Source organism: Protobothrops mucrosquamatus, unplaced genomic scaffold (genome assembly GCF_001527695.2).
Source record: "Protobothrops mucrosquamatus isolate PMUCROS unplaced genomic scaffold, P.Mucros_1.0 scaffold4839, whole genome shotgun sequence".
In the NCBI taxonomy this organism is placed as follows: Eukaryota; Metazoa; Chordata; class Lepidosauria; order Squamata; family Viperidae; genus Protobothrops; species Protobothrops mucrosquamatus.
This window is the reverse complement of record NW_015390727.1, coordinates 25,617-40,380: the sequence shown is the minus strand read 5'-3', so window position 1 is coordinate 40,380 and position 14,764 is coordinate 25,617. Positions and strand designations below refer to the sequence as shown.

At 39.4% G+C, this 14,764-nt stretch overlaps 1 protein-coding gene across 1 annotated transcript in view; it reads left to right on the top strand.

The window, feature by feature from the left end:
- Positions 1 to 534: 534 nt before the first annotated feature.
- The window catches only part of LOC107299372 (F-actin-monooxygenase MICAL2-like), a gene marked incomplete at its 3' end in the record, with an annotated part of 39,229 nt that continues 24,999 nt past the window's right edge, over positions 535 to 14,764 (top strand). The window contains exon 1 of the mRNA XM_015828738.1: positions 535 to 706. The remainder of the gene's footprint in view (positions 707 to 14,764) is intronic.

Here is a 14,764-nt window from a genome sequence, read left to right as displayed (position 1 = left end):
TCAACACTTAGATGGATGCTTTTCATTTAAAGCCGTAAAGCATTTTAAAAATAAAATGAAATACTATCTAAGGATGATTCCAGTCATCCTATTTACTGGAGCGCTGACTTCAGTGGGCGATAAACAAGGAGGAGACAAACAAGGGCCATCACAGGGTGTTGTTGGAAATAAAACGGGGCAAGACAAATCAATTATTATTATTATTTTTAACCCGCGGGCCCTTTGGTGTCTTAGAAAGGCCCTGGTGGCATCTTGAGTTATGGGACTGGCTAGCTTTTAACAGGTGTTGAATCTCCCCCGACCCGCTCGGGGCAACCCTGACTTTTTTCTCTATGGCTAGAGAGCATTTCTTCCAAAGTCCCAAAGCCGAAAGCCGCCTCGGCGCTCCCGCGTGCAAGTTCAGGGTGACAGAACTCCCTTTCGGCCTCTTCCCATTGGCCAGAAAGAGCTTGGCTGGAAGCCCCGCCCAGCCCCGCCGCCCTCGGCTCCCACAAGCAGGCAGGCAAGGCAGGCAGTCGGTCCGGGGCAGCCAGAGCCGCGCGCACTCCGCCGCGCGCTACCAGAGGGGAGAGAGAGCCGGCAGCATGCGCCTGGCTCCCGGGTAGAAGAGAAGGAGCCGCGGCAGGAAGCAAAGCTTTCCCAGCGCTCCCGGGCTTGTCGTCTTCTTTGGCAACCGTCTGGACCAGCGTGCTGACCCCGGCTGGCGGTAAGCCTTTTATTAGGATTTCGCCTTCTGCTTTTTTTTTTCTTTTTGCTTGTCTGTTGAGCGCGGGATCTTGAAGCGTCTCCGGAAAGACCAGCAGCTGGGACCTTCTCCTGCAAATAAGCGGGCGGGCGTCCTTCCAAGAAAAGGCTGCGTTGCCGACAGAGGAGCGCTTCTCTGTTGGACCGGAGCGCGGCCAAGCAGGTGGCGCTTGGTTGGGGAGACGCCGACCGAGCCAGGTTGAATTGCCTGGAGCCGCCCGGCGCGCAGGCTTTGCGCGCTCTTGTACCCTCGGAATTGTATCGCCCGCGTTTCACCTGTTTCGCGGGGGTGTTTTGTTCTGTTGGGCTTTATATATATATATATATATATATATAAACAAAACAGGATGTGAAAGAGCTGCCCCAAACTAGTCCCCCATCCTGACAGAGGCGGAAATGAAAGCAGATCTGCGGTTTGGGCTTCGGGGGTGGTGAAATATTTCTCGCCCCGGCGCTTCAGAACTCCCTGAATGAGCGGCATGAGATTCTTTTTAAGTGCAGGTGGTTTCTTGGTGCTTCTTTCTCCAGGTTTCTCATAGTTTTTTTTTTTTTTTAAAATAAGGATATAACTTTAAAAGCCTAGAGAGAGATTCGGTGTATAATTTGGTTGTTGTTGTTGTTTTAAATGGTGAGATCTTGCAGATCTACTGTTTGTTTCCTTCAGCTGCTTTCTATTGAAGATAAGTGGAATTTAAAGAGGGCCCCAGGACAGTAAGGTTTTTCTGTTGGGAGGACCAGCGAACCTTTCTTGCACAATCCGGAATTTGATCTACTCAGAAGTAAAGTATGTTGAATTCACCTTCTGGGTAATTGCAGATTGCATTGCAACTGAACAGATTTTCTTCTGGCATCATAAAGTTGGGTAGAGTCTGCTTGAAGAGTAGCAGTGCATAAGTACCTGTATGGAATGTGTTTATATAGACATAGAATGGAGGAAAACAAATTCTACACCAATTATCTCCAGTTCTTGCTCCCAGAACGTTTTGATTTCCAATTCATATCATATTGAGTACTGAGTTTGGGTAAATGAACTACACTTTGGACACAAGCACTATCTAAAGGGGATGGAGGGAGTACTGTTTCCCCCAGCCCAGCATCCATCCAGTGTGTTCTGATTTGCACCACATTGTTCTTGTCCATCTTTCTTTGGGTTTGACTTCTGGGAGCTTGGACTGTAGCTTATGAAGAGGTTGCAATGTTAAGGAAAGATGATTTCTATTTGGGCATTATTTCTTAGATTAATCCTTAGCTCACAAATCCTTAGCCTTAAAATTATACTGCTCTTAGGCTTTTCTATAGTACAGTAGTCTTAAGGAGTTATACTGTTGCTGATTGGAAAGACTAGAAGTTAGTAGTAGACTTTGCGGAGAAAATGAGATGTGGTAGATAAAGAATGAATATAGAAACTGGCTGGGTGTGGAAGGGAAGTCAGAGGCTGCTTATTGGCAGCTGTTGAGGTTTATGAACATGTTGTTCCAGTTATGGGTGAAGAAAGACAGTCTAAACAGAGTACAAATCATAAAGGTATCCTCATAATAACCTTGTAAGAAACATCCATATATTGTAATGATAAACAAGCAAAACAAAACATGTTGAGGACACTCTTCTCTACATCAAGTAGAATGTCTTCTCTATGTTTTCCATACTACATAACACCCTTGTGAGCTTTAAGAAATAAAACCTTCATATTGTACTTTCCAATGTCTTCTTTGTCTGTACTCACATGACATGAAAATCCAAGGTTAATGGAACTTCATTTTCCTGCATTGTGAATACATTGAACTCTAGATTAATCACATGTACTGAGTTTGTCCCGTATGCTAAGCTAAAATATGGTAGCTAGCTTTTGATTCAATGTATTGCACTAACACAGCCTTGGTAAATCTTCCTATCAGTATGGTTCTTTGCCACGGGTATGCTGTGAATCACTATGAAACAGTGTGCCTATTTAAGGAGATGTATGCCTGTGCAGTCAAGTGGGGAAGGGACATTAGACTTTGAATTTCTCCTATGAATTCATTTTGGATCCTCCTCCACATAACTATTATATGGAATGAAGTGCTAGAATAGATCTGTGGGTGATTGTCAGCTTAAGTTCTGGTAGCCTAATCAGTTCTGCCACATTGCTCTTTTTTTATAAATGTGGTATGATGTCCCTGTTTTTAGTTTGTACCTTTGTTATTTATTCATTAAAAATAAATTCCAAAAGGGTAAGGCAAAATTTGGAAAAGGGCAGAATGTGGTAGGTAGCTTCTAATTTGTAAATACATCCAAGAAGAATAGAACAAGGCAACCTATACTTTCTGAAGTGTCCTCAAGCATCAAGTACCAAACTTTGTATTTCCCCTTTCATATATTCCTTCAAATAGCTATTATGACCCCTAGAGGGACAGGATGTTCAAAATTGTTGATCTCCTTTATTTGAAATGTCAAGGGAATCAACACTGTTTATTCCAGACACCTGAATAAAGGTTTGATTTTAAATCAATGTACAGCAGGTACTAGTTACTTCAAAAAGAACCGTTCACCCTATCTTTTTATGAAAAAAAAACAAGTCTAAAGCTTGATTAGGGGTTTCTGTTTTAAATCTCAAAACCACCACAATAAAATGGAATCTGTCAAAAAAATGGGGTTTGGTTCATTTTGTTTAAATTCTACTCTTTTTTTTTACAAATTTGAAATTCTTTTTTTTAATATGTAAACTCTTACTTTTTTCCTTCCATGTCTGCTGTTGTCTTTAATGGAAAAAAGTTTACTCAGTGAGCAATGCAGTTGTGGTGCTTGCTCAACATGAGGCATGTCAATATTTAGGGAGGAGTGAGTGTGTAATACTGTCATACCAATCTGTAATTTCAGTTGTGACTGCTCTGTTTGCTTTATCAGATCTTCAGTATACTGTATTCAGCTCATGTTGGGCTAATTAAAAAAAGGTGTCTGATATTATCCTGGCTCTGAATTGTGGATTGCTGCTCATTATTTGTCTAGTTATTTGTATTGTCTGCCATTCTAAGTTACACCCAGGCATTTAAACATTCAGTTCTTTTGAAACCCCTCAGAGAGATGTCTCTTCTTATATTGATCATCTTTGGACTCACCTCAAACATTTTGTCACTGGGAGAATCCTTGCTGTAGGATTGATGGTATGTTCTTCTCACATTTGATTGGTCTCTGCATTTAGATTTCAGCATGTTTTTATAGACTAGCTTTTCTCAATTGGGTCTCCTCAATTTTTTGAACTTTGTGTGCCAGATGATGCTAACACCTCTCAGGAATGGAAATTTTTACATGCCCTGATACAACAGCTGGTTTGCAAATTTGCTGTTGTTGTAAATATTGTAAGTATTGTGTAGGTTAGAAGGGAGTTGTATTATAACACACACACACACACACACACGTGTGTAGGTTATAATACAACTCCCTTCTAACCTACACAATATTTACAATGTGTGTGTGTGTGTGTGTGTGTGTGTGCGTGTGTAAATTTTTATGCAAACGTTCCCTGAGACCTGAAAATTATTTCAGGGGTTCCTCCAGGTTAAAAGGTTGAGAAAGGCTGCTGCAGACAGTGATGGATAATACATTAATTGGAAGCCTTGTTATGCCGTGCATTAATGAACCAGAGGTGCCCTGGACTCCAGTATGTGACATAGTCCTTGATGACTAAATCCTAAATATGTTTATTAGGGCAGAAAATAGATTAATAGTTCAAATACAGGTAGTCCTCAACTTACAACCACAATTGAGCCATAAATTTCTGTTGTTAAGTGAGACATTTGTTAAGTGAATTGTGCCCCACTTTACGACCTTTCTTGACAAAGTTGTTAAGTGAATCACTGCAGTTGATAAGTTAGTAATGCAGTTGTTAAGTGAATCTGGCTTCCCCATTGACTTTGCTTGACAAAAGTTTGCAAAAGGTGATCACATGACTCTGGGACACAGCAATGGTCATAAATATGAAGCAGTTGCCAAGCATCTGAATTTTGATCACATGATCATGGGAATGATGCAAAAGTCATAACTGTGAAAAACGGTCATAAGTCACATTTTCAGTGCCATGGTAACTTTGAACATTTACTAAAAGAACTGTTATAAATCGAGGACTACTTATATGATTGTGTATCATTGTGTATATTATAATGAACTGTTGTAAATCAAGGTCTACCTGTATGAGATTAGGATTGTGACCCGGTATTCTGATCCTGAAGTCAGCACCAGCACCAATATAACTTTATGGGTTTCTGTTTTTAGATTTTTTTTTACAGTTTTACCGTCGCAGTGCAAGAACTCAAGAGCTACCCTGTAAGCATTTTATATGCAAGTGCAGCAAGTAAGCTTGATTTATAATTGGCACATAGACCAATAATCACAGCCAAGAAGATGATTCCATTTGAGCATGGAATCTGAACAACATTCTTGTTACTAGAGATGGCCACTTAGAGTCCGAGTGAATGAGAGTCTTGGGAGCAAAAACATTCTTGCTCTAATTATGAGTAGTTGTTGACAGTGTCATTTATGATTTTGCATAAAGTAAAATTAGCAAAATATGAATTAGTGAAATTGAACTTTGGAAGGAAGAGGTGACTCTCCCCCACTCCTTCCTTACAAATTAGATACTGCTGCACAGCAAGTTTCTAAACCTGTTTAATGTTGTTCCTGTTTATTGTATATGAAAATAAGACTTGCAGGGCTGGCTTTCCCAGAATACTAAGCTCTAATTATCAATGCAAAGTATGGTTACTTAGAAAAGGTGATACAAGAAAAGTATTCTTTTCTCTTTTAGGCTGAGCTGCTTGATAAATGTACTAAAAAAAATCCTTGTATGAACAGATTATAAGGATAAGAAGTAATGGATGGAAAATAATCAAAGAGAGAAGCAACCTAGAGCTAAGGAGAAATTTCCTGACAGTTAGAACAATTAATCAGTGGAACAACCTGCCTCCAGAAGCTGTGGGGGCTCCAACACTGGAAGTTTTTAAGAAGAGATTGGACAGCCATTTGTCTGAAATGGTATAGGGTTTCCTGCCTGAGCAGGGGGTTGGACTAGATCAGGACTTTTCAACCAGTGGTACAGGTACCACCTATGATACATTGGCACCTAGCAGGTGGTACACGACTATCCTAGAAAAGTGATAGCGGGGGAGGGGAATGAGCTGAACCGGTGGTAGCACCGCACAAGCCTGAGCGAGAGATGGCTGGAGCTTCAGGGCTGTCAGGGCTCAGCGGAAGCACCAGGATCAGCGCCAGGCTCCAGCTGGAGCTCGATGCTGATCCTGGTGCTTCTGCTGAACCCTGAAGAAGCACCAATCAGCTGGAAAGCAGCACTGATCCTGGCGCTTCTGCTGAGCCCAGAAGAAGTGTCGATCAGCTGGAATGTTGCAGCATCTCCAGGGTCTTGTGATTTACATTCAGATGCTTGGCAACTGATTCATATTTATGATGGTCACAGTGTCCCAGGGTCATGTGAAGTGACCAAAACCTGCTGCAACCACCCAGCAGACGGGGGGAATAAAAACCAAATACCCCCCCACCCCCACTGCCAATCCTCAACAGAAATGCTCACAACAATGAAAACCTCGGACAGGAGGAAGAGCGCCGCCAGGCGAGCAGGAAGGTGTCTTGCTCAACTGTGGCTTGGGGGGCACTTTTTTCAGTGCCATTGTAACTTCGAACAGTCACTAAGCGAACTGTTGTAAGTCGAGGACTACCTGTACTTTATCACTTTTTTCTTTTTCTTTTTTTTTTGGTCAAGTTTTTGACACCTTGCTAGGCGACTGGGGGTACTCGGATATTGCCATATCCTAAAAGTGGTACAATGGGTGAAAAGATTGAAAGCCCTGGACTAGATGATCTCCAAGGTCCCTTCCAACATTATTATTATTATTATCATTATTCTTGTTGTTGTTGTTGTTGTTGTTGTTATTATTATTATTATTATTATTATTATTATCTATACATCTATGCCATAAATCTTTCTTTTTATAGATTTTTTAAAATTTGTTAAATTTATTTGCTGCCTATGCTGCCATGGGGCTACTCTAGGTGGCTTTCAATGGTATGAATAAAATTAATACATAATAATATACCTCTTTTATCTTGCCCCAACTTTTTTCTTTTGTGCCAGGCCTATTTTTTTTAGTACAACTTACTGCATAAGTGTGCAGTCTCCAGCACTAAAATTGTTGCCTTCCTCTGCATTAAATGGATATAAGTATTAAAAGAGCAAAAGAAAATTTGCACAATACTATAACAAGCAGATATAGGTGTGTAGTCTGGACGTGGGAGATAAAAAGCATTAAGAAAGTAAATATAAATAAAGCTTTAAGCAAGTGAAACAAGGTTAGTTCCCACTTTGTGCTTTTCTGCCTTAGCCTAACATGTGATCTAGTTCCATAAAAGAAGAAGCAACAAAGCTATAATTTGAAACCACATTTTCTCTTTGTGATCATGTTTTTTGTTTATTTATTCAATTTACATCTCAAACAAGTGACTCTGTGCAATGAACAATCATAAAATCAATGAAAGCCAAACATAATAGAAATTTATATTGATATATAGAGAGAGAGTTACTGAGAGAAATTGTAACCATAAATATGAATGTGGCCATGAATAAGGACCCTTAACATACTTGGGGTCTCAGGATTGGGCACATAACCAGGCTTTCAAGGTTTATGAAAGGCCAACAGGGTCGAGGCCATCCTAATTTCTGAAGAGAGAATGTTCCAGAGGGCAGGGTAAGACAATGAACTGATATTGGGAAGAGATCCAGGTTGTAGTCATCCTTCAGCCACAGCCCATGAGCCACTCATTTTCTCTCAGCCATACTATTTCACAAAGTTGCTGTTATGGGGAAAAATAGGAGGAGGGAACACTGTATACACTATCTTGAGTTCCCCAGATGAAATGGGATCCAGATTGAATAACTAAGAAGTTTAGAAACAAAAATAAAAACAAAGTTTATTGTTTAACTTGAAAAGGTCCTTTGAAATTAGCTTTTCTCAATACTAAATTGTAAGTCCGTTGATATAGGTAATCCTTGCTTAATGACCAGTCACTAAGCAACAGCATGAAGTTACAACGGACCTCAACAGAGTTATTTGTGCCCCATTTCCAGAGTTCTGATGGCCGCACAACCCCCTCCACAGTCAGATCTCATTTTGGTTACCTGGCAACAGGCTTACATTTACCTCTGTTTGCGATTTGCAGTGGGTTTTTTTGCCAGTTGCCAACATTTACTTCCAGTTTCTACCAAAAAATGCTTTATTGAAGAAAATGGATTTGTGTGATGACCATGGTGTTCACTTAATGACCGTCACAGTCATAAGACCTACTTAACAACTGCCATGACTTAAGGCCATAATTCCAGGGTCAGTTATGGTTGTAAGTCGAGGAATATCTGTAACAAAACTGTGTTTCTACTTGGATACAGGTTTTATTATTTAGTAATGTTTTTACTTTTGTTCAGTTGAAATAACTGTTATTTAAACCACTCATTCTAATTACTAGTAGGTATAACTTGGGTAGCCCCAGAGCTCCTCTTTGATATGTCCTTCTACCCAAATACCACTATTCCTTTCTTCTTGGTTGATAGATGGGACAATTAAAGCCTCATCCTTTTTCATGCTACACACCCTCATTTAGATATCTGGCTGAGAAGAGACAGTTTTATCATTGGTTGAGTGACAGATTCCATTTACCCAGTCATTGTAATCTGTGATACGAAACGTTGGAGATATTAACCCCTCCCAGAACTCTCTTGGGCTCCTTATTTTGCTATACAGCTTGGTAGTTCATACAAGCTACAGTCTTTCTTCTAGAGCAGGGGTGTCAAACTTCTGGCCCGCAGGCCAGATGCGTCATGGCGAAACTGCGCCCACCCCATTGCCGGCAATGGAAAAAAAGTCGCAATATGTTGCGACACGTCATGTGACATTGCGAATGTGACACCCCTGTTCTAGAGAATAAATCACCGGCATCCTCATCTTAATCTGGTATTTAAAAGAGAAAGGGCTCCACAACCGGAATTGCTTTTTGGACAAATTGAAAAAGAGAGAAACGAAAATCAAATTATATAATAACATCTGTGAACTCTGTAAGGTGGAGCCATAGGTAAGGAATCTTTTGTTTGGGGTGTCCCTCCATCTTTTTGAAGTTGTTCCTTTTACCAGAGGTTCAGGAGCCCTGTTACTTATTTTCCCCTTTCCTTGGATAATTGTTTGCACTTTCCAAAAGGACAAAGGATCTTTTGCCTGGAAACAAGGGGGATTGGGGAAAAACCTCCCTTTTGCTATATATATAAAAAAGCATTGCTTCCACACAAAGATGTAGATTCAAATCAGATGCCAGATCTGGCTGTCAGTAGGCATGTGAGGCCATTCACTACATGCCCATTAAATCTTTTTTCATATCTATCTGCTTAATTGAGAGTATCTTTTTGTACATGCAGGAAGAACTATTATAATGTAATTTGGGGACTTAAAGAACATTCTGTGTAAGCTGGAGTCACTGTGCTATTTCATGATTTTTTTAATTCCATTGTGTTGAATAGTCACCCATAAATACTGAACACATAATGGGTCACCCATTATGCTAATCCAAAACAAGCAACTACATTAAGGCTCATAAAATTATGTATGGTCATTGCACCTAAAATCTATCATTCATACATTTAGTTGGTTACTTCTAGAAATTGATAAAATAAATTCCAGAATAAGTATACAGAACTTATCTGATTCTGCACCTACCACTCAATAGACCTTGAAAGTTATTGCTGAGTATTATTCTAGGAATTTAGACCTCCCCAAAGATTGCTTTGGTTATGCCAATGGAATAACATTATAGATTATTAATAATTGGACTTCTGCCATTATGTTTACTTTGGCCATAATGCAAACCAAGCCTCTTGAAATTATTTAACAGGATGGTTGATTTTTTAAAATTTATTTCTACAAAAATTTTGATAACCCAGGTAATGTCTATGAATTCATATATAAAGAAGTTGATGTGTTAATGTTTCTCTCCAGTATTATTAGTCTGCATGCAAAGAGAGAACTGGGTTAGAAAAAAAACATGGTAATGGCTAGAAAATAGTTGATTTGATAGTGTTATCTGGGTAACTAAGGTTCTCATCTGATTTTATCCTACAATTTCCTCCTAATTTTCCAAAGGGAAATGGCTTTTGATGATACTGGCTGTGAAAGACCACTTTTTTTGCCATACATCTGTTAACCAGCTGCTGGTGTGCTATGGAGGACTAATATTGAGCTTAAACAATGTTAGTTGTGTCTGTAAGAGTTACAGAGAAGCAAAGTACAGATGAGATTGGGAGCAGTTTCAAACATAACATGGCCTTTGGACCTATATGTAGTGTAAAGTTTAGTGTGTGATAGTAGTCAGGATATCACTTAAAGAATACAATATGAGCAAAATTTTCAGTAAAGTTTATAATATAATGATGATGATGATGATGATGATGATGATGATGATGATGATGATGATGGAAGGGACCTTGGAGTCATCTAGTCCAACCCACTTCAGACAAATGACTGTCCAGTCTCTTCTTAAAAACTTCCAGTGTTGTAGCATTCACAGCTTCTGGAGGCAGGTTGTTCTACTGATTAATTGTTCTAACTGTCAGGAAATTTCTCCTTAGTTATAGGTTGCGTCTCTCTTTGGTTAGTTCCCATCCGTTGCTTCTTGTTCTGCCTTCAGGTGCTTTGGAGAATAGCTTGACTCCCTCTTCTTTGTGGCAGCCCCTGAGATATTGGGACACTGCTATCATGTCACCCCACATCCTTCTCTTCATTAAACTAAACATACCCAATTCCAGCAACCATTCCTTATATGTTTTAGCCTCCCGTCCCGTAATCATCTTTGTTGCTCTTCTCTGTACTAAACATCTTCTTTACATCGTGGTGACCAAAACTGGATGCAGTATTCCAAGTGTGGCCTTACCAAGGCATTGTAGAGTGGTATTAATACTTCACGTGATCTTGATTCTATCCCTCTGTTAATGCAGCCTAGCACTGTGTTGGCTTTTTTGGCAGTTACAGCACACTGCTGGCTCATATTTAAGTGATTGTCCACTAGTACCAAGATCCCTCTCACAATTACTACTATTGAGCAAGGTACTACCCATACTATACCTGTGCATTTGGTTTTCTTGCCTAAATGAAGAACCTTACTTTTTTCACCATTGAATTTCATTTTGTTAGATAGCACACAGTGTTTACGTCTGTCAAGATCCTTCTGTATCTTAAGCCTATCTTCTGGAGTGTTGTCTATTCCTGCCAGCTTGGTGTCATCTGCAAATTTGATGAGTTCCCCATCTATCCCTTCATCCAAATTATCGATGAAGATGTTGAAGATCACTGGGCCCAGAACAGAGCCCTGGGGCACCCCACTACACACTTGCTTCCATGTAGATGCACACTGTAGGACCACACACTGAATATGTCCGGTCAGCCAGCTACGAATCCACCTGGTGGTGATGCTGTCTAACCCACATTTTTCTATCTTATCAAGTAGTAGATTGTGGTCTACTTTATCAAATGCCTTACTGAAGTCCAAGTAAATTATATCCACAGCATTCCTCAGGTCCACTAATTTTGTCACCTGGTCAAAGAATGCAGTAAGATTTGTCTGACATGATCTGTTTTTGATAAATCCATGTTGGCTTTTGGTAATGACTTTGTTTCCCTCTAGGTGTTTGCTGATTCGTTGCTTGATTATCTTTTCCAGAATCTTCCCAGATATTGAGGTCAAGCTGATAGGTCTGTAGTTTCCTGGATCCATTTTTTTTCTTTTTTGAAGATGGGAACTACATCAGCTCTTTTCCAGTCCTCTGGTAGTTCGCCAGTGCTCCACGATCTTTGAAAGATATAGTTCAGAGGTTCTGACATCACATCTGCCAGTTCCTTCAGAACCTTGGGGTGTAATCCATCTGGTCCTGGGTGATTTGAACTCATCTAGGGTAGACAGGTGCTCACTTACCATTTTCTTGCCAATCTTAACTTGTGTTTCTAATACTGTTTTTGATAGGTTGGACTGTTTTTTCTCTTTGTGTAAATATGGATGCAAAAAATGAGTTGAGTAGTTCTGCTTTCTCCCTGTTGCTTGTCACCTTCTTGTCACTTTCCCCCACTAATGGACCAATCATTTCCTTAACTTTTTATTGTTTTTTACATGTTGAAAGAAGCTTTTTTTTTTGTTATTTTTGACTTTGGTCACAAGCCTTAGTTCATTTTGAGCTTTAGCTTTCCTCACTTCATCTTTGCAGGCTTGGGCTATTTGCTGAAATTCTGCCTTAGTTATGTGCCCCTCTTTCCACTTTTTATACTTGTCCTTTTTGTCTTTCAATTTATCAGAGAGTTCTTTATGCAGCCATGCTGGTTTCTTTTGAGAGCTATTATTTTTCTTCTTCGTTGGTATTGTGCTAGACTGGGCTTTTATAATCTCACTTTTCAAAATTTCCCAAGCTTCTTGAGTTGTTTTCCCCTTGAGGATTCTCATCCATGGAATCCTTCCCAAGCTCTCTCTAAGTTTATTGAAATGAGCTCTCTTAAAGTCCAAGACTCTAGTTCAGGGGTGTCAAACTGCTGGCCCGCGGGCTGGAGACGTCATGCGGAAGCCGTACCCACTCCATTGCTGGCAATGGCAAAACTCTCCCGATACATTGTGCGATGTCACGTGACATCGCAAGTTTGACATATCTGCTCTAGTTTGACTGTGTTCTATTGCTTGTGCTTGCATAATGTTGAATTCCAATACTGCATGATCACTCCCCCCCCCCAAGGTTCCTGTGGCTTCAACACCTTCTATCATTTCATATCTGTTAGTGAGAATTAAGTCCAATGTGGCTGATCCCCTAGTTCCCTTTTCTACTTTTTGGGAGACAAAGTTGTCTGCTAGGTTTGTCAGGAATCTGTTTGATCTTCCACTGGATGCAGTGTTTATCTCCCAGTTGATGTCAGGGTAATTAAAGTCCCCCATTACTATTGTGATGTGCTTCCTACATTCCTTGGTTAGCTGACTAGCAAAAAGTTCATCTATTTCCTCTGTTTGATTGCGTGGCCTATAGTATACACCTATGGCAATGTCATTTTTTCCCCTTTTATATTGACCCAAATGCATTCAAGATAGTTTTCATCATTGTTGTGCTCTATTTCTGTAGAGATGTGGTTATTTCTTATATATAGAACAACTCCACCTCCTCTTTTATTTGTTCTGTTTCTTTTAAATAATTTAAATCCCTCTAGCTGTGTGTTCCATTTGTGGATTTCATCCCACCAAGTTTCCGTAATGACAACAATATCATATCTGCTCTCATTTACCTGAATTTCTAATTCACCTTGTTTGTTGCTCATACTCTTAGAAACAAAACTCAATATGAATTTTAGGAGCATTAGAAATTAGTAGATATATATCGAAGAGCATTCAGAGAATTCAAATGTTTAAACATATTAAATGTATTTAAACGTATTAAATGTAAATGTATTTGTTTACATAATGTATGCTAAAGTTTTGAAAATCACTGTTGCAAGATGTAGTGATGGTTTTAAAAAGAGGTATGATACATTTCCTCAATAAATTTGCTCAAAGATATGCCAAAGATATTTGAGGAACAGATTTTGGCCACCTGCTCTCTACTGTTTAATGTTGACAATATCTTCTATATCTAAAGCAGAAAAAAAAGGTTTGCTGAATCATATAATGAACATTTTCCTAAATATATTCAAATATCGTGAAACAAGCAGTCTCCCATAATGGTTATTATGTGGGTTTAATTTACAAAACAAATTATTCAAAAACAAGTTCTACTGAGTTCCATTGAGCTTTCTCTATTTCAGTGAGTATCAAATTGTCATCAGAGCTAGCAGTATTGGATTGCAGCCAGATATTTGTTGATTCTAAATAAGCATTCCAAGCAAATATTTTGATATTTTATTACCCTGTAGCTTGCTACGAAACCCTTATGTACTATTTACTTGTGTTCTGCCCAGTATTGTGGCTTTAGCTCCATTCATTTCAATAGGTATAATTTGAAACAGCATTTTAAATAACAGTCAAAGAGAATAATTACATTAATAAATCTACAAATGGATGTTCAAAAACTAATGTGTAATAAGATGAATCCAATTATGGTAGTATTAAACTTTTAATTCAAAAGATGAGCATGCTTCAGAAAGAGTATGGAGAGTTTTTTTGATGTGCTTTTTTCTGTAATGCCTATCACCCAAAGGCCAGGTTTTAGGATGCCTTATTAGGGAATAAGATAGGCGATAGCTAAGACTAAGATCCTACTAGGAAAGCAACAAATATTTATGTAAAGAAAAAGAAAAAAATACTTTTCTATTAATTGGAAAGTCGGCAGCTGTTGGTCCTGCAGATTGCCAGGAATTGTAATTCCTGGAAGCTGTTATATATTGGTATTTATCAGAGAATCTTTCCTGGCAGATACTGGAAAGACAGTAGGCCTTCAAAGATTAACTTGCTGAAAAGATTAACTTGCTCAACAGTAGTAACTGTGAGAGGGACCTCGGAGTCCTAGTGGACAATCACCTAAATATGAGCCAGCAGTGTGCTGCAGCTGCCAAAAAAGCCAACACAGTGCTAGGCTGCATTAACAGAGGGATAGAATCAAGATCACGTGAAGTATTAATACCACTTTACAATGCCTTAGTAAGACCACACTTGGAATACTGCATCCAGTTTTGGTCACCACGATGTAAAAAAGATGCTGAGACTCTAGAAAGAGTACAGAGAAGAGCAACAAAGATGATTAGGGGACTGGAGGCTAAAACATATAAGAAACGGTTGCTGGACTTGGGTATGTCTAGTTTAACGAAGAGAAGGACGAGGGGGGACATGATAGCAGTGTTCCAATATCTCAGGGGCTGCCACAAAGAAGAGGGAGTCAAGCTATTCTCCAAGGCGCCTGAAGGCAGGACGAGAAGCAATGGGTGGAAACTGATCAAGGAGAGAAGCAACCTAGAACTAAGGAGAAACTTCCTGACAGTTAGAA